Source organism: Otolemur garnettii, unplaced genomic scaffold (assembly GCF_000181295.1).
Source record: "Otolemur garnettii isolate 467f Iridium unplaced genomic scaffold, OtoGar3 scaffold00002, whole genome shotgun sequence".
Classification (NCBI taxonomy): Eukaryota; Metazoa; Chordata; class Mammalia; order Primates; family Galagidae; genus Otolemur; species Otolemur garnettii.
Window position 1 is genome coordinate 7,993,734 of NW_003852397.1, and position 23,065 is coordinate 8,016,798.

The 23,065-nt window shown below is 43.7% G+C and overlaps 1 protein-coding gene across 4 annotated transcripts in view; it reads right to left on the reverse strand.

Annotated features, from left to right (window-relative positions):
* Positions 1-23,065, reverse strand: part of FYN (FYN proto-oncogene, Src family tyrosine kinase) — a 184,758-nt gene that overhangs the window by 105,038 nt on the left and 56,655 nt on the right. For 3 of the 4 annotated variants that reach the window (XM_003781597.3, XM_023513234.1, XM_023513243.1), the window contains exon 2: positions 15,487-15,556. The gene's annotated coding sequence lies outside the window, so the exon portion shown is untranslated. Of the gene's footprint in view, positions 1-15,486; positions 15,624-23,065 lie in introns of those variants that run through there. The other variant, XM_003781596.3, reaches the window with a different exon arrangement.

The following is a 23,065-nucleotide window of genomic DNA, read 5'->3' on the forward strand; positions in this document are numbered from 1 at the left end:
GTCAGGTGAGGCCCCAGCCAGGGATGCATGCACAGAACCAAGGTTGGGTGAGGCCCCAGCCAGGGATGCATGCACAGAGCCAAGGTCAGGTGAGGACCTAGCATGAAGGTGGTCAGGTGAGGACCTAGAGTGAAGGTGGTTGGGGAAAGACACCCATGAGGTGGTCATCTGCAAGCCATGGAGAGAGGCTCACCAGATTCTGACCCTGTCAACACCACAATCTCAGGCTTCCAGACTCCAGACTGTGAAAAAACAAATTCTGCTGTCTAAGCCACCCAGTCCTGGTATTTTATTCTAGCTGCCTGAGCTAATTAATATCCCAGTAGGCAGAGGCCTTTCCCCTGACAGAAATGCTGGCTTGGAAGCCACCTTTACTTCTTTCTCCAGTGTTATGTCAGAATATGGTACAACATATTCAACCCCTTTAATCCTCAAAACAGTGCCATTGTGTACATGAGAAAGTTGAGGTTCACGGTGGAGCAGGATGTGCCCAGGACCCCAGGGTGGGCCAACAGTGGGGCTCAGACACAATCATGTGCCTGGCTCCAACACAAGTGCCTTGTCCATCCTGCCACTGACCCCCATGCCCAGCTCCCACATCAACAACTATTTCACTTCCAATCAGAGTGGCTATTTTAAGGAACAGGCAGATGAACTACAAAAATTCCCAAAGCTCTAGGCACCTCTAGAAATATCACTTAGCCTTCTAAACAATGTGCTATGTGACCTGGTTCTTGCTGTCTTTCTATTACAACACAGTCAATGGGTCAAGTTGAAAACGGTTCTAATATGCCCTGGGGGATCAAAGTAAACAACAATAGTAATTTGCATATAAAGCTGCAAAAATGTATAGGGAAAGTAGTGGTCCTGGCTGAACAGTGCCCCCAGCACTGACTGTATTTTCAATGCAATGTAAATAGCCACTCTCAAACAATTTCTGCTCCCAAAATCCTGCCAGAGCACTCAATGTCCAAGAAAACAGAATGCTGTTTTCTATGTACCTGAATGACAGACTTAGTAAGGAATATTATGATCATGTGACCTTTGGCCCAGTTATTCTTCCCCAAACCTTGGATATACTGATAAACGAAGAGTAAAAATTAGAAAGAAGTGTTAGTACTCTTAAAATATAAAAATCAAATCATACCATGGCATATACCAGCAGAACGAATCCCAGACATTCTTAAATGTGCTCTCCTTCAAAGGCAGAGTTCTAGTATTTTGGAAGCAACTTACAAAAGTAACTTGGGCGCTACTTAGAAAATTATATGCAGTGACATCTGCTGCAAGATACAATTGTGTCTAACGGTTTCTCAGAAGAGAGACAAAACTGCTGAAATTGAGCACACCTGCTATGCTGTGGACCTACTGTGTGCCAGCATCAGGACCTATGCTGGGACTAGATAGATCAGGATAAGCAGGGGGTTACTGAAATCCCCTTAAAAACAAATGGAGACTTAAAAACATTTCCTTTTCAAATGTTAGAATCAAATTCTGAGAGCTATGCCTTTGAAAAACAGTGTTATTTTTCACTTCCTTGTCTACTCATGCCTCAGGACTGATGTTCTGTGACCTGTGAAACCTTCCAATCCAGCCTACCCCTTTCCACCTTCAAAAAGGCATGGGGGAACAAGTGGAAATGTGAGTGTGCACATGTGTGCATGTGTTTGTTGGGGGGAGTCTCATCCCTTTTTGTTTTCTAGATATGCTCATATTACACTTTTCCTACTGCATTGTAATTGTTAGCTATTGTTCTTCCCCTATCAAACTCCTGCAGAGCATGTACTGGTCTCAAAGTACCTCTGTTTTCCTGGGGCAAGAATAATTGCCTAGCACTGTTCCTTAAATGTTTACTGAGTGAACAAATTGTTTGGAGCGTAAGCTTGGTCTTCAGACACTAGAGCAGTGGTTCTCAACCTGTGAGTCACGACCCACAGGAACTGTATTAAAGGGCAGCGGCATTAGGAAGGTTGAGAACTACTGCACTAGAATGTTTCATGGTCAAAATATTCCCCATGGTAGTGAATTTCAGGGCACACATCCACATAGCTTTTAGGACGAGTTATTGAGTTATCCCTTATAGATACTAAAATTCTCCTTAAGTTTTGATAAATGGATGCAATTGAGTAAGGCTAGGTGGTTCTTACATACTCAGCTGGGCCCTGTCCTCAGGGACTCCAACCCAGTGGTAGCATAGTGGGGCCTGGGAACCAGAATTTTTAATCTTTCCTCAGATGATTCTGATAAAACCCCCAAGTCAAGCATCTTTGCAGTGGGTGACCCTCTGTCATCATATTTTATATTTCCTTTCCTCTTCTCATCCCCAGGCCCATCCACCACTCTCAGCCAGCTATTAATATTGAAGATGAAACTAAAACATTTCTAGTCAGTATCATACTTGGAAATAAAACCTAGGTATTCAGCCACTTGGCTGGAGTCAACTATAATTTCTGGTTATTTAGGGGAAATACAGCTGCTAAATGACATTTTGAAATAAACACAAGATATCCACTTAAAGAAAAAAACTGGCTTTGAATCAGAATGGAGGGGGGTCTAACTGAACCTTACTATAGGGAAGTCTCGAGGTGAGAGATGTGAACAAGTCCTCACAACACACCGTTCCAATTCCAAAGGCGATCTCACACCTCAGGTTATTTTAAATGGCAGATCTTAGGGGATCTGTGAATAGTGAGGTAGACATCAAGCCAAGGGAATTTGGGAAAATTCATTTATTTTTCAGAAGAGGGCCTGGTTTTGTGGTGCTACTCTTCACTTGCTGAAAGGTAACAAACGAGGATGTATCCTCTGTCTTCACTTTAACCAAGAATGCTGAAAAGATGTGGGGGGCCTGGCCTCTAATTAAGAATATGGGAGGATCTTCTCCTTGTTCAAATTTCAATTCCTACGAATTTGAGTCAAGTTCATCATAACAAACTCCAGGAGTCTGTCACCATTCTTTTGTCATTTTCCCCTTGGTATTGTGATTAGAGTCTAATAATTCAAGTAATGGGGTCAATGGCTGGAGATTTGACAGTTAGTGGAAATGAAATCTGACCTTTATAGATATTTCACTGTGAATAACGTTCAAAATGGGACTGAGATGTTAGAAGAGAATTTGACTAGTTTTTTTTTTTTCTTAAAGAACGAACCATCAATCAAATCGGAGGTATTTTTTTTTTTTTTTTTGAGACAGAGCCTCAAGCTGTCCCCCTGGGTAGAGTGCCGTGGCATTACAGCTCACAGCAACCTCCAACTCCTGGGCTCAAGCGAGTCTCCTGCCTCCGCCTCCCAAGTAGCTGGGACCACAGGCGCCCGCCACAACGCCCGGCCATTTTTTGGTTGCAGCCGTCATTGTTGTTTGGCGGGTCCAGGCTGGGGATTCGAACCCGCCACCTTAGGTGTACGTGGCTGGCGCCTTAGCCGGTTGAGCTATAGGCGCCGAGCCAAATCGGAGGTATTTTTGGTATTAAAAAACAGATTAAAAAAATGTATAATGCCTACATGTTCTGCCGAGGGCATGTGGAGACTGATAGTTAGTGAATTTTATTTTAAAAATATATTGGTTAGGATGTGACTTTTAAGAAAGAACGAATTTTAAGAAATCACCCTGCCTTTGAAAAATGTCATTGAGTTACTCTGAAGGGAAAGACAATCATGGAAACTGTGCTGTGGAGGAATCTGGAAGTGTGCTTTACACTATCATTTAAGGCAGTGTATGCTGGTTTCACCAGCTGCCAGGGCTGGTAGAAAGCTGCTGAGCTAGCAGTTACGGCCAAACCAAGCATCTCCCTGTAATTAGAGTTAGCTGGGGGAAAAATATGGCACACGGAGTACAGAAATGTGTGGTTTCGCATTGGAGGGATGGCATGAAAGCTGATTCAATTTCTCTCAAGAGATTTAAATTAAAGAACTCGCTGGGTGTGACCTTGGACTTGGTCCTCCAGACTGCTGTACTGCCCAACACCACAGCCACTGGCCTCACTGAGCACTTGAAATGTAGCCATCCAAATTGAGATATGCTGTAAGTATAAAATACACACTAGATGTTCAAAGAATGGGAAAAAAATTAAATAATTTTTAATACTGACTACGTGGTAAAATGATAATATTTTGGACATGTATTGGGTTAAGTAAGTTATAAAATTTAATTTTACCTGTTTCTTTTTACTTCCTTTTAACATGGCTTCTAGATAACTTTATTTTATACATGTCCCTTGCCTTTGCTTTCTTTGGCTGGTAGTAGAAACCTGGGTAGAGGAAGGTCCAGGCCAGAAGAAATACTGTGTGGGCCACAGGGCACCTGCCAGAGGGAAGCATTACAGTTACCACCTATTGATTGAAAACCTTAGCTTTACAAAGTGTGAGGAGCAGTCACAAAAGGCCCAAGCCCATCAGGTCTGTCTGAGTTCATTTCGTGTTGCCAGAATGTCATACCTGAGACTAGGTCATTTATAAAGAAAAGAGGGCTGTTTAGTTCGTGGCTCTGTAGGCTGGGAAGTTGAAGAGGCACAGCCCAGCACCTGTACAGCTTTTGGTGAGGGCCTTGTGCTAGGTCAAAGGGGAAACAAACGCGGGAAGAGACAGAACCTAGGAGGGTGTCCTCACTTTATCACAACCTAACCCTTCCCTGGAGAACGACTCCAATCTCTCCAGCTTGACCTCAGTCATTGCTGCAGGAAGGGCACCATGAAGGATCCACTCCCACAACTCAAAACGCCTCCCATCACTGACACCTTGGGGATCAAATTTCAACATTAGATTTGGTAGAGACAAACAAACCATATCCAAATCACAGCAAGTCTGACTCAACCTCTTGGCTGAGTTAGGGGCCAATCTGTAAGATGAGAAAGCAGGAGCAAATTCTTGCATGATCTGGAACTCTTTAGCCACATCATTCCCCCCTCACTTCCAACTCAAGAGTAATTCTAAAAATAATGAGAATGAACCTCCTAGGTCTTTATCCTCAGCCAGGGCACATTTTGAGGAGCAGTGCTATTTATCTGTTCCTTCTGCTTCAGTCTCCTACCTTCTTAAAAAATATTCTTTTTTCATTTTTTTCCCCCAAATTTTTTTTATTGTTTGGGATTCATTGAAGGTACAAAAAATTAGGTGACACTGATTGCGGTTGTTAGGTAAAGTCCCTCTTGTAATTGTGTCCCGCCCCCAAGAAGTGTGCCATACACTGTGACCCCCACCCCCGCCCTCCTTCCCTCTCTCCACTCTCTTCATTCCCCTACCCCACCCCCAACCTTGTATTAGCTCATTTGCTGCCTTCATATTAGAATTGAGTACATTGGATTCTTGCTTCTCCGTTCTTATGATGCTTTACTAAGAAAAATGTGTTTCAACTCCATCCAGGTTAATACAAAAGTTGTAAAGTCTCCATCTTTTTTAATGGCTGAATAGTATTCCATGGTATACATAAATCACAGCCTGTTAATCCATTCCTGGATTGGTGGGCATTTAGGTTGTTTCTACGTTTTTAGCAATTGTAAATTGAGCTGTGATAAACAGTCTAGTGCAAGTGTCCTTATCATTAAAGGATTTTTTTTCTTCTGGATAGACGCCTAGTAATGGGATTACAGGATCAAATGGGATGTCTAATTTGAGTTCTTTGAGGATTCTCCATACTTCCTTCCAAAAAGGTTGTATTACTTTGCAGTCCCACCAGCAGTGTAAAAGCTTCACATCCACACCAGCATCTGCAACTTTGAAATTTTGTGATGTGGGCTATTCTCCCTGGAGTTAGATGATATCTCAGGGTGGTTTTCATTTGCATTTCTCTGAGGATCAGGGACGATGAGCATTTTTTCAAATGTTTGTTAGCCATTCGTCTTTGTCAGAGAAGGTTCTGTTCATATCTCTCGCCCAGAGGTACATGGGATTGTTTATTCTTTTTCTGTTGATTAATTTGAGTTCTCCGTAGATTCTAGTTCTCAACCCTTTGTCAGATTGATACCCTGCAAATATCTTTTCCCATTCTGAAGGTTGTCTTTTTGATTTAATTGTTGTGTCCTTAGCTGTGCAGAAGCTTTTCAGCTTAATTAGGTTCCATTTGTTAATTTTTGTTGTTGTGATGGCCACTGAAGTCTTTGTCATAAAATCTTTCCCCAGTCCAACATTATTGAGAGTTTTCCCCACACTTTCTTCTAAGATTTTCATTGTTCCGTGCTTTAGATTTAAGTCTCTTATCTGTGGGAACAAGCTTACAGACTCTCCTGCAACATGTCAACACAGTGAGACTTGCAAAGAGCAAGGCATGTGAGGTGGGTACAACAGACATCATCACCTTCTGAAGGGATCAGATGAACTAGAAAAAAAAAAATCCTACAGACGATATTCACAGGGAATCAATTCATAGGGAATTTGCTTTCTCTCAAATATGAAATATCTACTACTGAGCTGTTAACCTAGCAATTAAGAAATCTGAGATTATATATTAATGCCTTACATTATTAATTGCCCAGTTAAATAAATAACACTCCCATCAAACCCAACTTTCCTCCACTTCAAAAGCCAACTACCTCCCAAATCAAAACAGCATTACTTTTCAAGCATATTAATTTCTGTTTAAAAGAGGATGTTAAAAACAAACATATTGATACAAACAAATGACCAACAATGCATTCCATTTATCAATAAAGCTTTGGCCAACCTAAGATTGCCTCAGCCAGTGGTAGTGCTGGTGATGAAAACTGGCGACTCAGAATGTATAAATTAGCTGCTACCATTAGAAAGTCAGGATGGGGCAGGTGCAGTGGTACACGTCTATAATCTCAACACTTTGAGAGGCTGAGGCAGGAGGAATGCTTTAGGCCAGGAGGTGGAGAGAGCTATGACAATGCCACTGCACTCTAGCCAGGGCAACTGAGTGAGACCCTGTCTCAAAAAAAGAAAAAAATTAGGGGTGGCACCTATGGCTCAAAGGAGTGAGGCACCGGCCCCATATGCTGGAGGTGGTGGGTTCGAACCCAGCCCTGGCCAAAAATTGCAAAAAAAGAAAAGTTAGGCTGGTTAATACAAAGCCCCAGATTTCTGGCATAGCCCCGCCCACGCATCTGAGGCTGAGGCCAGTTGCCCCTTTAGCTATGGGTGGCTGTGTTCCTCTAGCTGCACAGGGCTCCTGGCTGACTTTGCTTGTTTAGGGACCTACCTAGTTAGGCAGGCATTTTTGGCTTGAGGCAAGAAATGTAGGGTGGGAGGCTCAGTCAGAGAAGATCAGAGGGAACGTGGAAGACTGACAAACCCTGGCTCTAAGCCTGACACAGGGAGGCTGGGTGACACCGTCCGTGCAAGTCACTTCATTAGTCTGAACTATTGTATAGGAAGGGAAGACAGAAGTTCCATACACGAGCAGGCTATGTAGTGCCTAGCATGTAGTAAATGCTCTGCTAAAGTTATCCTTTCTTATCCCCAAAGCAAGAAAAAAATGTTTAACATAATCTGTTACCACAGCAAAATATAGTTGCCTGCTGAGAAGTAGCTAAAAGCCATCACTGCAAACATATGAAGGCCTAGATCATACACATACACAAGGATTCAAAAGGATTCAGGAAGAGAAAGCAAAATGTAAAAAAAAAAAAAATCAGACAATGTCCCAAAGTAATAACTGATCCAGGCAAGGATTATCCACAGATCCTCAAACCACTAGATAAAAAGGCTGAAACGGGAAGTTCAAGAAGGACCCATGTACCAGCCCACGGACGGCTTATGAACTCAAAGTCTTTCTTGAAGTTGGTTAGGTCTGGTTACCAAGAGATCAAACTTGGCACTGAGGATGGCAGAATGAGGTGACATCAAGAGCCTGCTGATGTGATGTAACATCAGGTACACAGCACCACTGAAGAAGAATCCTTGCCCCCAAATGTCAGCCTCCTCCTAATAACAAGCCTCAAGATCTAGTAATTTTTAGGAAGAGAAGATCAAGTTCAACAGCACCTCAAAGAAAAAGACAGGCCCACAGTATAGGACATTCTACACCACAACCAGCCTGGACTCTTCATTTTAAAAGAAGCCAGATAATGTTCTTTATGATAAAGGGAAAATTATCAACCAAATTCATCAAATGAATTTGATTAGATGCTGATTTTGGAGTAAAGATGGGAGTTTTAAAAACAGTTTGGAACAGATGGGGAGATTTGACTATGGACTATTAGATAGTATTATCTAATTATTGTCACATTTCTTAGCTGTGATAATAGTATCACCACAGAATGGTTATGTAGAAGAAAGTCCTTACTCTTAGGAGACAGAATGTGAAATACAGGTAGAGTGTCAAGATGTCTGCTTATGCTCAAATGGTTCAGGGAAAATTGATATAACATGTACAATTTATATATGTAATTGGAAGAGGGGAAAATAGTAAATGTAGCAAATTTAGAACAAGTGGTGAATTTAGGTAAAGGACATAAGGTGTTTGTTTTACAATTCTCCCAACCAGCACGAGGGAAAGAGAACCCTCCCCATACACACACCTACACACACCAGGGAAATAAAAAAATAGGTTGACAATATCACCATCTCCTTCTTTTAGAATCCCCTCCACACTTACATTCAGGTCAGTTTCCCTACATGCTTTTCATTCAATATGGTTTTATTTTTGCCACTTCAATAAATTTCATGTGTGCTCACATTCAAACCGAAGTAGCCACTGTCTTAGCTTTTTAGTTGGCTAAGATCAAAACCAAACTTTAAACAAAGCTCAAAAGCAGCCTGTAAAGAGTCCACCAGGAAGCCTAAGTTAACAAATCAAAAACTCCTGAAACTGACACCTAATTCCTTATCAGGATGGCTTTGAAGCCAGTCAGATTGGATCCAAGGCTGTGCATGAAGCATCCTACTGGGCTGTGACCTTTCCCAAAGACAGTCCTTTCTCCCCCACCTGCGCTGGATACTGATGGAAGGAGGACGGGTTCAGGACAGGGGCTGGCCAGCCAGGCCACTGAGGTTTTAGAGGATCTGTTTCCACGTACAGCATGCCAGGCCTGAGTTCTGGTGCCTAGGGCAGCAGTGGCAGGGGCCACAGAGATAGCCGCTGTGAATTCAATTTTTAGGGCATGAGAGTTCCCAATAAAGCAGGAATTAATTCTGTGATGCCTTTAACACGGAGAGGGCTATAAAGGATCTGGGTTCAGATGACGTAGGTGTGTGTCTACTCCGGTGCTTACCAGCTGTACAACCTCAGAGGTGTGACTCTCAAAGAGGGTGGTATGACAGCTGTGCCAAGGGACAACCCTTCACTGGGCATGACTGTCCCAGGGAGGGCAGGACACTGACTATCTCTGCCCTACTCCCTGTTATACCAGGTGTCAACAGTGGCCCCCTCATCTTTGAGAGAAGGACAGCAAATATACCCTCCACCCCACACGCACTGCCAAACACCCCCTGCCTTAGACACAGGCTAAAGTTTCTAAGTCTCAAAATTTATCTGGTGATAATATTGGCTCCGCCACCTAAGAAGTGTTTTGAGAGGATCAAAGGTGCTGCTGCTGGTGAGAAACGTAAATCAGCCATCAGATGATACCCTAACACGCATGCCCAAGCAGCCGCCAGCGAGAGGCAGGATCCCAGGTGGGGCCTATTGCAGTCTTGTCTCTCTAGTCAAGTACTAGAATATGTGACAGCTACTTATTCCGAAAATAAGTGGGAAATTTTGGTTTATAAGTGTTGCTGCAGAGAAAAACCACATCACAGTGTGAATTTTAGAGCGAAAGCAGATGGCAACTATAATACATGGGCCATCGTAGCAGAAGAGCGGGATGGCATCCTCAAAGAAACTGGTTTCGGATGGTGCCAATATCAACCTGGAATGAAAATGACACTCCTCTTCGTGATGAAGTGGTAAAATGACAGCGGGGAGTATTTCAGGGATGGAGATTACAAAGTAACACAGAAGACGACACTCCCCCCTCTTCTGCACAGGGGTGATTTTCAAATTGCCACACTTTGCAGGGTTTTGAGTGACGCTTATGGAAGGGAATCTCAGAACCTGGGCCAAACTGCTGCCACTCAGGTGGGGCGGTAAGCCCTGAATAAAAGCTGGGAACGGAGAACGGAAAGGGGATTCTCACCAGTTAGTACAGACAAGAACCACCCCAGCGATTCCAATTCTGTCTGGGTTGCCCCAGGTGGGCAGACTGCTCTAGGAGACCAGGGAGGCCTCGCCAGGGAACTCCCCAGGGGCAGCCTCTGTCCTCAGCTCTCCCCATGAAACCCTCTTCCTCTCATTTTATGGCCTTCATCACTCAGAATTTAGATGAAAGCACTAAGGTCTGCTTGTCTGGGGGGCTTAGGTATGAAAATTGCCCGTTTTTACTCTTTATTGCTGCTCCCCCTCCCTCTGCACATACATTGTATAAACAAGAAGCTAACTGTATTTTGCTGATTAAATTTCTCCTTTATCACTCCCTTTCAAGTGAGGAATAAGAAACGCTGACTGGACAGAAAGCTCTTCCTTTAAGGCCAAAAGCCTCGGCTACTGGCAGAGGAGGAGGCCAAGGAAGGTGCAGATGGGGGGAGAGGGGGGCAGAGCAGGTGAAAGGTACCAGGGGAACAAAACTGAAAGCAGATGCCCACTAGGAAGGAGCACGGCCAGGGTCCACAAGGGCTGCCCGTGGGCTGCAGAGGGGTGCTGGCACGCACGTGGTTATAACTGCATCGTTTCCTACACAGACTTACATAAAAATATTCAGAGCCAACACTGTCTTTATCATTTCCCTTGACTCTGCTTACTATTCAACTTTGCTTCATTCCCCCAAAGTCCATTCATCTTAAAAACAGTAGCCTGACTGTTTTTAGGAACTGATAAAGTCCCTAAATCTCCAGGCAGAGCCATCTGAAGTGAGATCTTTTATCTTTCTTTTCTCTAACTTTCCAGAATACATTTTCATAGCATTCTTGCAAGAGGAAAGACTATCAGAAAAAGAAAAACGACCGCTAGTAAATTCAGAAGACTATCATACCAAAGCTTTTGGTAAGGAAATATTTACGTCCACAGGCACACACCACACCCTTTCTGGGAAGATATTACTGGCCCAGAAGCTGGGTGAGTGTATCCCAAAATATACTTCACAAAAAGCACAGTTACCCTCCCAAAATAGGCCCTATAATTAAGTAAAGTCTTTTCAAGTGGATTGTCCTATATCACAACTTGACATATGTTGCTTTAATCTCCCTGCTTCAGTAAATGTAGCCATATTGGGCTACAAAAGCTCTCAACAACTCACATTTACACCAGATTGTGGTGTCACTATCAAACTGATGCAAATAAACAGCCCTGTGTACCAAAATACTCCAACTCAATCATCTATAATGAGATCTCTCTCCTCCCTAAGCACATTTTCATCATGCCACATTCAGAAGGAAAGACTAGCCCAGACTGAAATACAGTTTCATCTCAGAGGTCATCTAAAGATTAACACATCTGAAGAAGCTGGGGTTGAAATTTAAAAGACAAAACAACTCCTTTTGTGTGAATGTGGGGATCAGACTGTGTGAGTCTCATTTTTATCTCTAGTTGACTGTCATTCAGCATAAGCCATCAGAGACCCATCTGTCTGAATTCATTTAGGTCATTTGTTGCTTAGAGTCGGGGGTAATGGAAGAGGTGGCCTCTTAGGAACCCTTCCAGACCTATGGTTCTTTAAAGTAGTATCTTTATGTTTTCTAATTATATACTTCCATATAATTAAATGTTAAGATATTCACATTTTTAAATCTTAAAAAAATGAGTGCTTTAAACATTTACGCTTTTCAAAATTACTTCTAATATCACAGGTTCTCAACCTTGGCCCTAGTGATATTTTGGGCCTGACCTTTCTGCATGTGAGCAGGAGTGTGTTGTGTGCATACATAGGTGAGTGTCGCTGTTCTGTACACTGTGGGACATTTAGTGGCATCTCTGGCCTCTACCCTCTAGATGCAACTAGCATACAACTCCTTCCGCTGTAACAACTGAAAATGGTTTTAGACATTAATAAATGTTCTCTGTGCTGGGCAGGGTAGCTCATGCCTGTTAATCCTAGCACACTGGAAGGCTGAGGTGGATAGACTGGTTGAGCTCAGAAGTCTGAGAACAGCCTGAGCAAGAGCAAGACCCGATCTCAACTAAAAATACAAAAAAACTAACTGGGTGTTGTAGTGGGCACCTGTAATCCCATCTATTACAGAGGCTGAGGCAGAAGGTTCCCTTGAGCCCAGAGTTTGAGATTGCTGTGAGCTATGATGATGCCATGGCACTCTACTCACGGTGACAGAGTGAGTCTCTATCTCAAAAAACAAACAAACAAACCAAAAAGCCAAACAAAAAACCTCAAATGTCCTCTGGGAGGATACAATTGGCCCCAGTTGAGAATCACTGATCTCTCTCTATATATATTTATGTATTTATATATCTCCTCCTAGCATGGCCAGAAAAAAAAAATCTACATTTTTCAAGGCACTCACAAGTTTTAGTTTTAAGTATTTCAAACTTCCTCTGACTCATAATGAAGACTCAAGCTACTGCCCTCTAGATCAGTGCTTTTCGACCTTTTTTATCTCACGGCACACTTGAACCTATAGTTAAACTTCTGTGGCACACTTAAATTATGTTGATCAAAAAAAAGAGTTAAAAGAAGAATATACTTTCTGAACTTCTTTCAAAAATAGTTTAATTAACAATCTTTAAAAATTTTCTTGAGTCCCTCATGGCCCATGGGTGTGCCGCGAATTATCCCGGGTGAAAATCACTGCTCTGGAGGTTTCTGAACAGCACTGGGACTGTCTCCAACCTGGTTCCAGGACCTGGCTCCATTTTGGATGTGCTGTCACTTAGGCTCTTGGCCTGCTCCCCTCCATCTTTTGAAACTTTCTTAGAAGGCTGCCGTAAAATAATCCTTCATGACCCATTACCAGGCACTCGGTACTGACTGTAAAGGAAGATTAGGGTGAGGGTCTACTAACATCATCCACAGAAGCAAGGCTCCCAATGGGTCCCTCCCAGGCAGCACTTTCAGTGCAGGGCCATGTGCACAGGAGGGGCGTGGGAAAGTGGGGAAGGATATGAGAATAACGTCAGAGGGCACAGAGTCCAAGAATGGGAGGTGGAGAGTTGAGGCCAGAGAAGCAAAGATGAATGAGGAAGGAGAATGTCTTCCAACATCTGGAGGGCTGGTGTGTGAGAAAGTGAGCTAGAGCAGCAAAGTGGCCTGGAGCAGCCATGAGTCAATGAACATTGACCAAGATCTTTCCATGTGCCAGGTGCTGTCCTGTGGGCAGTATATTAAAGATCAGAGTCCTTTCCTCTCTCCCGCCTTCTCTCCTTTCCATCCCTTTTTCTTTTTCACAAGTTGAGCTAATCTCCAGTTGTTTGTCTAATTGCTCACTTTTTCATTTTAAAAAGATTTAATTAACATATGGCAAAATTCACTCTAATATAAATTGCTGTAAGTTTTCACAAAAGCATACATTTGCATAAATATCACCACAATTAAGATATAGAACAATGTTATCAATCCCTCCTCCCCCTGCCCCTGCAAAAAAAAAAAATGTCCCTGCAGCCCCTAATTGTTTTTTTAATTGGAGCAAGGAGTCTTGTGTGATATGAATTCCTATCAAGGATTCTGTAGAAGGCAGAATCCTTTTTTTTGGCTAGCAGAAGGCTGGGCCAGACAACCTTGGAGGCCATGTCCATCTCTTTGATGCCATGAAACTGGAGCATAGCCACCTGGCGACATCTAACTTTGAACGTTAGCCTGTCTGCAGTGGCACAGTTGAATTTCCCCAACAACAGGTAAAACCCCCCACCTAAAAGCCAAATTCTTTCAGTCAAAGCTCAAAAAATTCAGTCCAGTAATGAGATCTCTATGAAGGCTACATAGTTAAGGATAGATAAAAATAAAATAAAATCAAAAGAAAGGTTTGAAAATGAAAACCTAAATGTGATAACTTGATCCAAACCAAGGGTATCGTTTACCCCAACCTTTCTTTTTCTTCTTATTAATGTGGTTTGAAATAACATTAACTCCAGAAAATGAACAAAGCTCAAACAAGGGGATCTCACTTGGTCGTGAAGTTGGCCCGAAAGGAGGTGAAATTAGCCAAGCCTATCTAAGAAGGGGTCACCAGGATTGGAAAAGAAAGAAAACATCAGGGGTTCCCACAGCTTGTTACAGGCTTGTTTTGGAGGAAGGAATGTGTGAGGCCTCCCCCCACAATGATATCACACAGGTGTGACCAATCCACTCCCAGCCACCCTCCTACTGGGAGACACACACATCTTAGTGGTTTGACCTCACTGGCAAATGTCCAGTCTCCCAACAAGGCCGCTCTGTTATCAAATAACGACTGCTTTGCTGAGCAGCCACCACGTCCCAGCACTACCTAGCTCATTTTATTCTCATAGCCATCCTATGAGGGAAGTACTATTCTGAGCCTCATTTTACTGCAGAGGAAAATGAGTTTCCTCTCTTGTTCCCCCATAGGAAGATGAAATCAATTTACAAATTATTTCAGCACTCACTTACCATTAGTAATAAAAAAAAAACTGGATAATGAAATAAACCAGAAACTATGCTTACAAAATATTTGGATTGCCATCCCTTCATAATGATTGAAGACACGAGAATGACAGAAAAATACCCCCAATTGACCTCATAATATCATCCCTCCCAAACCAATTCCTTTTTCCTTTTATTTCATGAACACCTTCCCTCCTCCCCTGTTCAGAGAGGTTACCTAACAACCAGTATGAAGAACTTAAATTTTTAACACAGATCCCCTAGCTCCTAAGACCTCAAGACTGTCCCCTTTACTACTTCTAGCTGGCAAGGTTGAGGCAGTGGCTGAATCAGATGTTCTTGGTCTCTCGAGCACCTGTTACGGCACCCTGTGGGCTGGCACCCAGGCATGCTAGATCTTTAACTTCCTTTAATTTCCCCTTTCCCCGGTGGGGAAGGATATGAAAATAATGTCAGAGGGCACAGAGTCCAAGAATGGGAGGTGTTACGCTGAGGCCAAAGAAGAAAAGATGAAGGCAGAGAATGTTTCCAAACATCTGAAGGGGTGGCGTGTGAGACAGCGAGCTGACCTTACTTAGAAAGCAACTAAGGAAAGCTACCGGCTTCTCTCTCATTTCAACATATGGGCTATAAAAATCTCTCCCCTTTGCAGACTTTATTCTTTTGGTCTGCAAGTTCACTGCTCTTATATTACATGGCTAGTTTAGACTATAAATTATCAAGGGTATTCTCCCCCTTGCACCCAGAAGCTTCCCTAAATCTAGACTTAACCATAATTTAGAAAACTCCACGTTGCTTAATAACATCAACAAGAACGAGGAAAAATGTCATACTGTCAGAAAACACCAATTCGATGTCACATTTAATTATGAAATTCCATTCTAATTTTAGGGCAGATTGAAAAGATGCGGAGAGAACAAGGTAATAGCTTCCCTTCATGACACCCTCTTACAACAAAAGCATCAGAAACAAACACAGCAACACTTACCAAAATTGCCGCCAACTATCACAAACTTTATATACACCACATGTCTTCTAAAACAGCAGCAGGACTGGTCCTGAAAACAATACCACAACAAAAGAAAATACATCATTAAACAGAAGCATCGTAATACACATTCTGCTCCTCTTCTGGAAACAGCAACCTCTTCCTCTGTTTGGGGCACCCACTGCTGTACCAAATTCCACCTCCAGCTTCCTCTTTGTTCTTTACAGGAAGATGAAACCTATTTACAAATTATCTCAGCACTCACTAATAAAATACAAATTAAAAAAGAGAAATAAAATCCCAAACTGCTTACCAATATCTGAATTTTAAGCCCTTTAGAAGAAGTGAAGACATGAGAATGGGAAAATATTTAAAATTGAACCCGAAACATTTTCCCCAAAACCAATTCCTTTTTTTTTTTTTTAATCTTTTGTCTTTTTAATAACATCCTCTCCTCTTCCCTGCTAGCTATAAGATCCTGGGTAATTCTCCTAACTGTTCTTTTCTAGACTTCGTTTTATTATCTGTGAAGTAGGCAATACTGTACTGAACCTCACAGGGTTGCTGTGAGGATTAAATGATATCAATTAAATGACACAGAAAGGCTTAAAACAGCATTTGGCACACAGTAAGCGCTCGATACACCTGCGCCATTATCATCATTCTCCTAGTCCCCCACGCTTGGAACCTGACATGGCCTTTCCTCACCACTGCTGCAAACCATGGCCCAAACCTGCCGTGCGAGTCCCACATCGTGCAGGAGTCCCACATCATGTGGGGACGCACCGCTTCTCTCCGTGCTCGTCATTACGCTCCATCTGGTCCGCACCACGCCTGGCACATACTGGTTTCCTGGTCTCCCATTTACTCCCTCCCCATCCAACTCTCATGGCTCTGCAGGGCATCCTTCCTCAACACACTTACAGCTGGTCCTTCCTCAGAGAAATGCTCCCACTGCTTCCCATCACCTGCAGTTTTTCTGTGAAATCACCTTCTCCTGGGAGTCAACATCACTTCGGCTTTATTTCCACATCATCCCATCAGAGGCGGTTATATCCAGTCACCTGTCCTGCCTCTGACGCCTCTGCCCACACCTGCTAGGAGGAGGCCTTGCCATGTTCTCAGGCAGGGGCTCTTACCTTTCTATGCTATGGAGGTCTAGGCACATTTTTCTCAGAATAGTGTTTTCCAGGGCTTCAAATTAACACATGAAATGCACGGTATTTAAGAAAAAAAAGTATATTGATAGTTATCAAAATGTGATGGGGTCTCTTTCAGTGCTTAAAATTTTTCTAGTAAAAGCCTAGTAACTACTGTAATTTTAAGTACTGCTACGCATAAGTGGTATTTCAGGATATCTATAACAGTAATATAATATAAAAATATTCATTATTTCTATTGGGGACAAATAGCCAGTGCTACTTCCATAATAGAAGGTAACATTGTATTTCAGTTAAGGATTAATGAAAGTGCCGAGATCATTTTTTGTCCATCCGCAAAGAGCCCTGAATTCCACTCTTGGTCCTCAGGTCAAGAGCCTGAGCTTCAAGGCCTTCCTGAACTCTCATTGGCCTTTTCTGCCCTGCTGCTCCCAATTTGGTATTATCTTATCCTTCTTTATTGCTCTCTTTTTAAAAATGATATTTTTTATATATACTTTAAGTAAATGTCCTCCTATACCATAATCTTTTTTTCTGAGACAGAGCCTCAAGCTGTCCCCATGGGTAGAGTGCCGTGGCATTACAGCTCACAGCAACCTCCAACTCCTGGGCTCTAGTGAGTCTCCTGCCTCCGCCTCCCAAGTAGCTGGGACCACAGGCGCCCGCCACAATGCCCGGCTATTTTTTGGTTGCAGCCGTCATTGTTGTTTGGCGGGCCCGGGCTGGGGATTCGAACCCACCACCTTAGGTGTACATGGCTGGCGCCTTAGCCGGTTGAGCTATAGGTGCTGAGCCACCATAATCTTTAAGTTGTCAGCCTTTTAAGGGAAGAGGGGGAGCCTCCTTTCCCCATTTTTTTTTTTTTTTTTGGATACAGAGTCTCACTCTGCCTTCCTGGGCAGACTGCTGTGGTGCAACCTCAAACCCTTGGGCTCAAAAGATCCTCTTGCTTCAGCCTTCCAATTAGCTGGTACTACAGGTGCCCCACAATGCCCAGCTAGTTTTTCTATTTTTAGTAGAACTTGGGTTTGGCTGTTGTTCAAGGTGGTCTTGAACTCCTGAGCTTAGGTGATCCACCTCCCTTCGGCCTCCCAGAGTGCTAGGATTATAGATGTGAGCTACCAGGGCTGGGCCCTACTTTTAAATTTTTTCCACAGCTAATAATGCCTTCCCTCACAGTGGCACAGCAGGGAACCATTCCTCAAGCTCCTTACAATTAATCAGTGAGCAACAGCGCAATCTTGCTCACCCTACACGAGCTCAGCTAGTGATTAATATTATCTCATCTCTCTTTGGCAGCTTATGAAGTCCTGAATATGTACGTGGGACACCTAAACTTTCTATTTTTAGATTATATATTACAGAAGTTAGGCAACAAAATGTTCTCTACTTCTGCTTATCTTTAGAGAATGAAAACTTGGTCCATGCTGTTGACTGACAGATCTCCCGGGAACAGACCAGCTGTTCCTTCATTCCGTCAGCACACGGGTGCCTCTGTGACACAAGCACAATTCCTGCCTTCCTGGGTTTTCAAGTTTAGCACCTTTCCTCAGCTAGTCCAGAGACCTTGCATAGACAAAGAACAGCCAGAGACCTCCCAAGTACAGGCACCTCTGTGACCCATGTTGGCAAGGCCAGCAGTGTTGCTCTGCCCACCACCAGGTATCACAGAAGCTCCAGCTTCCCATCAGTCTCACGGATGGGAGCCATGGTTTTGCGATAGGTAGGAATTCCATCTCCCTTCTGAGTACCCGCCTGAGAGATGTCATCCTTGCATAAGAGGTGGGAGTGGGGGTGGCAACTATTAAAGTGACTATCCCAGGCAGGGCTTCTCAACACCTTGGTGTTTCCCTCCAACCCTGCCAAGTCTATGACAGACTGGCCTCAGGACCAACATGGATGGTCCTTTGGTCTTAGCCTTTTTCCTGAGTACCTGTGGCTCAGGCTGTCTGTGTGTCTTCTGTCAATAAGAACAAAACCAACAAACAAAAATAAAAATAACAGAATAGTTCTTCTTCTTTTTTTGAGACAGAGTCACTCTGTTGCCCATGGCAACCTCAAACTCTTGGACTCTTGGCTGTCTGCCGTAACACCTGGCTAGATTTTCTATTTTTAGTAGAGATGGGGTCTTACTCTTGCTCAGGCTAGTCTTGATCTCCTGAGCTCAGTCGATCTACCCGCCTCAGCCTCTCCATGTGCTAGGATTACAGGCGTGAGCCACTCTGCCCCGCCGGTTTTTCCTTTTCAAATAAAGATAGAATAATGATTTTTTCCACTGAAAACCACTTATAAGGCACTGCGACCATTTGCTTTGGCAGAAATTCACCAGTGATAGCATTTTTCACAGTCGACATCATGTCAAGTGACTCTTAAAATAAATGGGGGTGTATTCTTCCTCCCCCAATGGCTAAGACTGATGTGAAAGCCACTCAGAGAACAAAGGCTGGACTTGGCGTACATACTCTTTTTAAACTTAAGGACACTTAATCTATTTCATTTGAATTTGTCCTTTGAGACACACTAGATATAGGGTATTAATTACTAATAAAAATAGCCGAATGATAACAAAGAGGGTGGCATGGCTGTTTTATCTTCAGTTTCAAGAATTACTATATGTATATCCTGGAAGTGAGTGAAGACTTTTATGGGTGCTCTCACAACCCATAGCACTGAATTTCCTTTTTGCTTCCAATACGTGCCACACACTGTGGTGTGGCTTCTGGGTCAAAGGCAGCATTCTAATTACACACTGGAAATAAGTATCTCCAGCCCAGTTCCCATCTGCCTGCCATCTTTCTCTTTCTTCTTCCCAACAGATCCCCCATATTTCTTCATCCACAGTGCCCTATGGGCAGGTGGCAGCACTCCAGGCCAAGGGTGGGGGACTTGATTGGTCCAAGGCTTTGCAGTGTGTCAACTGGTGACACTAGGATCACCTGGGAGCTTCTCAGAAGTGCAGACTCTGAAGCCCCACCCAAACTGATCAAGTGGGAATATACCTTACAAGCTTCTCCACGGGATCTGAGTGCCCACTACAGTTTGCGAAGCACTGATTCAAGAGAAACCCATTCCTATTGTCAGTGATTGGCTTACGATAGGCGTGTGTGGCCCAATTTAGGCCACTGAGATGTGATGAATGCTTTTGTAGGAGCTTCTGCTCACTCTGGGAGTCTGTGGCACCTCTAAATTTCCAATAAACGTCATGCTGTTTAGAAGTCGCTGAGTTGGGTTTTCAATTACCTGCAGCTGGAAAACATCCTGACTAATGGGTCCCCATTAAAGCATTATAACGGAACAGACGCCAAGGCCCGAAGGCAGTGTATCAGCAGACCCAGAGCAAAGTTCAGGGACGCCTCTGGGTCAGGGAGCCTATCAGTAGCATTCTGGTCCTGACAACTGAGGTTCATTTGCACATTTCCAAAAGCTTTCTAAATCAGCCAGTGTAAATGATCAACTGGAGGAAATGCTGAGCCCTTTCCAAGTGATTATAACCAGAGTGGTCAACAGTTGCCTTCCCTAGAAGCCATAAGGATATCATTTCCTGCAAAGACAATGGGAGACTAATTGCTCAGCCTCAGACTCTAACAGGGGAGACAACCTGTGACAAGTAATTACTGAAGGGTAAAAAAGGAAAAGCTTGGGGCTCTCTGAATCTGTCTCTGGATCTGCTCCAATTACTGGGAGTGGGGGAAGGAAGTGTGGTGGGGGGAGCCAACTGGTCTGGGAGAGGATTTGAGGGGCTGGCAGCTTAGGCCACCACCCACACCAGTTTTTACATATCACTGGTACACAGTGAAAACCTTTCTGAAGAAACCGAATAGACCAGCGATTACATGAAACCATGTATGGCTTGGGTGTAATTTGGCTCCACTTAAGGAGTGATGTCACCAAGAAGAACTGGATGTCTAAATGGACATTATCTCTTTGGTGTGTCCTAACTTCTTAGCCACAAGAGAGTATTTTGGAGTTTGGGTTTGTTGTACTGGCTGGCTGAAGCGCATATTTTCTATTAAGGAGAGGAATACTGACTGATGTTCCAGGTTCCATCTCCACATAACTCTTCTTCTCTCAAAACCTTTTGTTCTCTCTTTCCTGGTACTTCACACTCTTCCAGAGTCCCAATGAGCATCCCCTGTGCTGAATTACAAATTACAGCTCCAGATCGATTACCTGTGTTCCCAGGGCCTCTGCTTGTCCCTTACACAGAAAAATGCCACGAGGGTAGGGTCTTTGTTTTAGACACTGTTATTTTCTCAACACTTAGCACAGTGGCTGGCACTGAGTATGAAATGTTTGTTGAATGAATTGGTGAAAGCCTTTGCACAGACTCACTCACAGAAGCTCTTGCCATCATGTACTGACTGGCCTCTGACTTTGGCCTCTCCTTTTCTACCCTGACACCTATTCTCTCTGGATTACAGCACTACTCAACTCGTTCCTAGAGAAGCTCAGCTAGGAAGGATTCAGTAGCCCAGCCCTAGGCTTTCTAGGTAAGAAAATGGGTTATCAAGGCCAAAAGACTTGCCTAAGATCTTATAATTAAAGGTGGCAGAGATAGGATCTTAACTCAGTACCTTGCACTCTTGCTACCAGGCTACTGACCAGTTCAAAAACCTTCAACAGTCTTTCAATTAAACTTAGTTAAGGGCCTGGTATGTAGTAAGCCCTCAATAAGTATCTGTTGAGTGGCCAATTTAATAAACTAATGGGTTTCACACATAGGCCAATGTGTTTTAGTATTTCTTAAAGGAATGCTCTTCAAAAGAAAGATGGTGTCCTTGCATACAAAATGGAGACAAGGGGAGCTTCTCCCTTCTCCAGAATCAGGGGAGCAGCTGTAATATACCAGACCTCTTCCTCTGCAGTGCCTCTGAGCCACCCTCCCAGGAAACTCAGGGTTTGGTGACACTGCTAGGAAAACCAGTGTTTTACACAGTTAAGCTTCTCAGCTTTGCACTCAAAGCCACCCACCATCATTCCAAACCCGCCTCATCAGGCGTCTCTTTAATTTCATTTCTTCTTCCTCCCTCACAGTCAGCCTTCCCAGAGCACTTGCTGTTTCCACCCCCTGTCCCTCCTCCAGGCCCTCACCTGTCCTGTTTCTCCCCTATGATGTGCTCTTATCTCTACTTGCAAGAACAGAGAACCAATCTGTCCCTCAAGCCAACTCTAACATAAATCCCTTCCTCCCTCAAGTATTTGCACAATTTCTCCCACTTCTACTACACAATTAACCACACTATCTGCTTCAAGGGAAATAACTCCTTGAGAGCAAAATTGTAGTCTCAATGTATCTTCAAACCGCTGGTACCTTGCCTGGCCCAGTGCCTTCCCCAGAGGAGACATTTAGCATCATTAGTTGCATTCAGAGAAACTTGTCCTTTTTTTGTACACCTCTGTGACCAAATTATGTAAGTTTCGTAATTGGAATTTCAAGTCTTTCTCTAGCCTGTGTGGGCCGATGACACAGCCAACATATACTTGCAGAGCCCACTTGCTAAGGAACAGCTGTGTGAGTGTTTGTTGAGTCTATTTTCAAAAGCAAAGAATAGGGAGAGGGCCGGGGAGAGTGACTTCCCCTCCCCTCTGCGGCTCTCCCGTGGCTGCGGCTGTCCTATGCAGCAGGAGGTAAAAGTTGGCCAGCTTGTGCATAAACATAACAATAGATTCAAAATGCAGTAGAGTCCTGAATCCTTTCATGCTACAATATTCTCTGCAAGCCCAAAGTCAATTGTCTGAAAAATTAAAGAGTTCCAAATGGTAGGATAATACATTAAACAAGCAAGCACACAAACAAAGCCCAATCGCCTTTGGGAGGCAGATGGGAACCAGAAAATAGAGTTCCCTAGGAAACTGAGCCTTTTGACTGACTGTGGCTTTCCCTTGTCACTCCATGTGAGGCGGAGGAAGGTTGGAGGGGTGCTCTGAGAAGGCTTCACTGACCCATCTGCTTTCCTGCCTGCAGAGGCCAGGGTTCTTCTGCCTTCACTCCAACAAGTGGGGCAGACTCAAGCAAGGCTCGGTGGTTTGTTATTTGCTGGAGTGGGAGTAAATAGTGAGAGGAGGAGGAAAGATGGAGAGAAAAAGAGATGAGCATGAGAGTGCTCAGCCAGCAGAATTACTGACCATGGAATGCAAGGGCAGGAAGGTCAGGCTACAGGAAGCTGGCTGATCCTTTCTCATCAGCTATTGGCAGGACAAGAGAGAATCAGAGATTCACTGTTGAACAAGGTACCATAAGACCAAAGAGCTTCAACTGGGCTGCCCTAGAGGCCCTAGGGCTCTCCACATCCACAGCTCTGAAGTTGAACTAGAGAGACAAAGATTTTGGCCTCATTGGCACAAATGGGTGGACAGAGTCAAGCAAGTGGCTGGGGGTGGGGCTTTAGTCCCTCCTCCCCAATCTCCACCAACTCCCA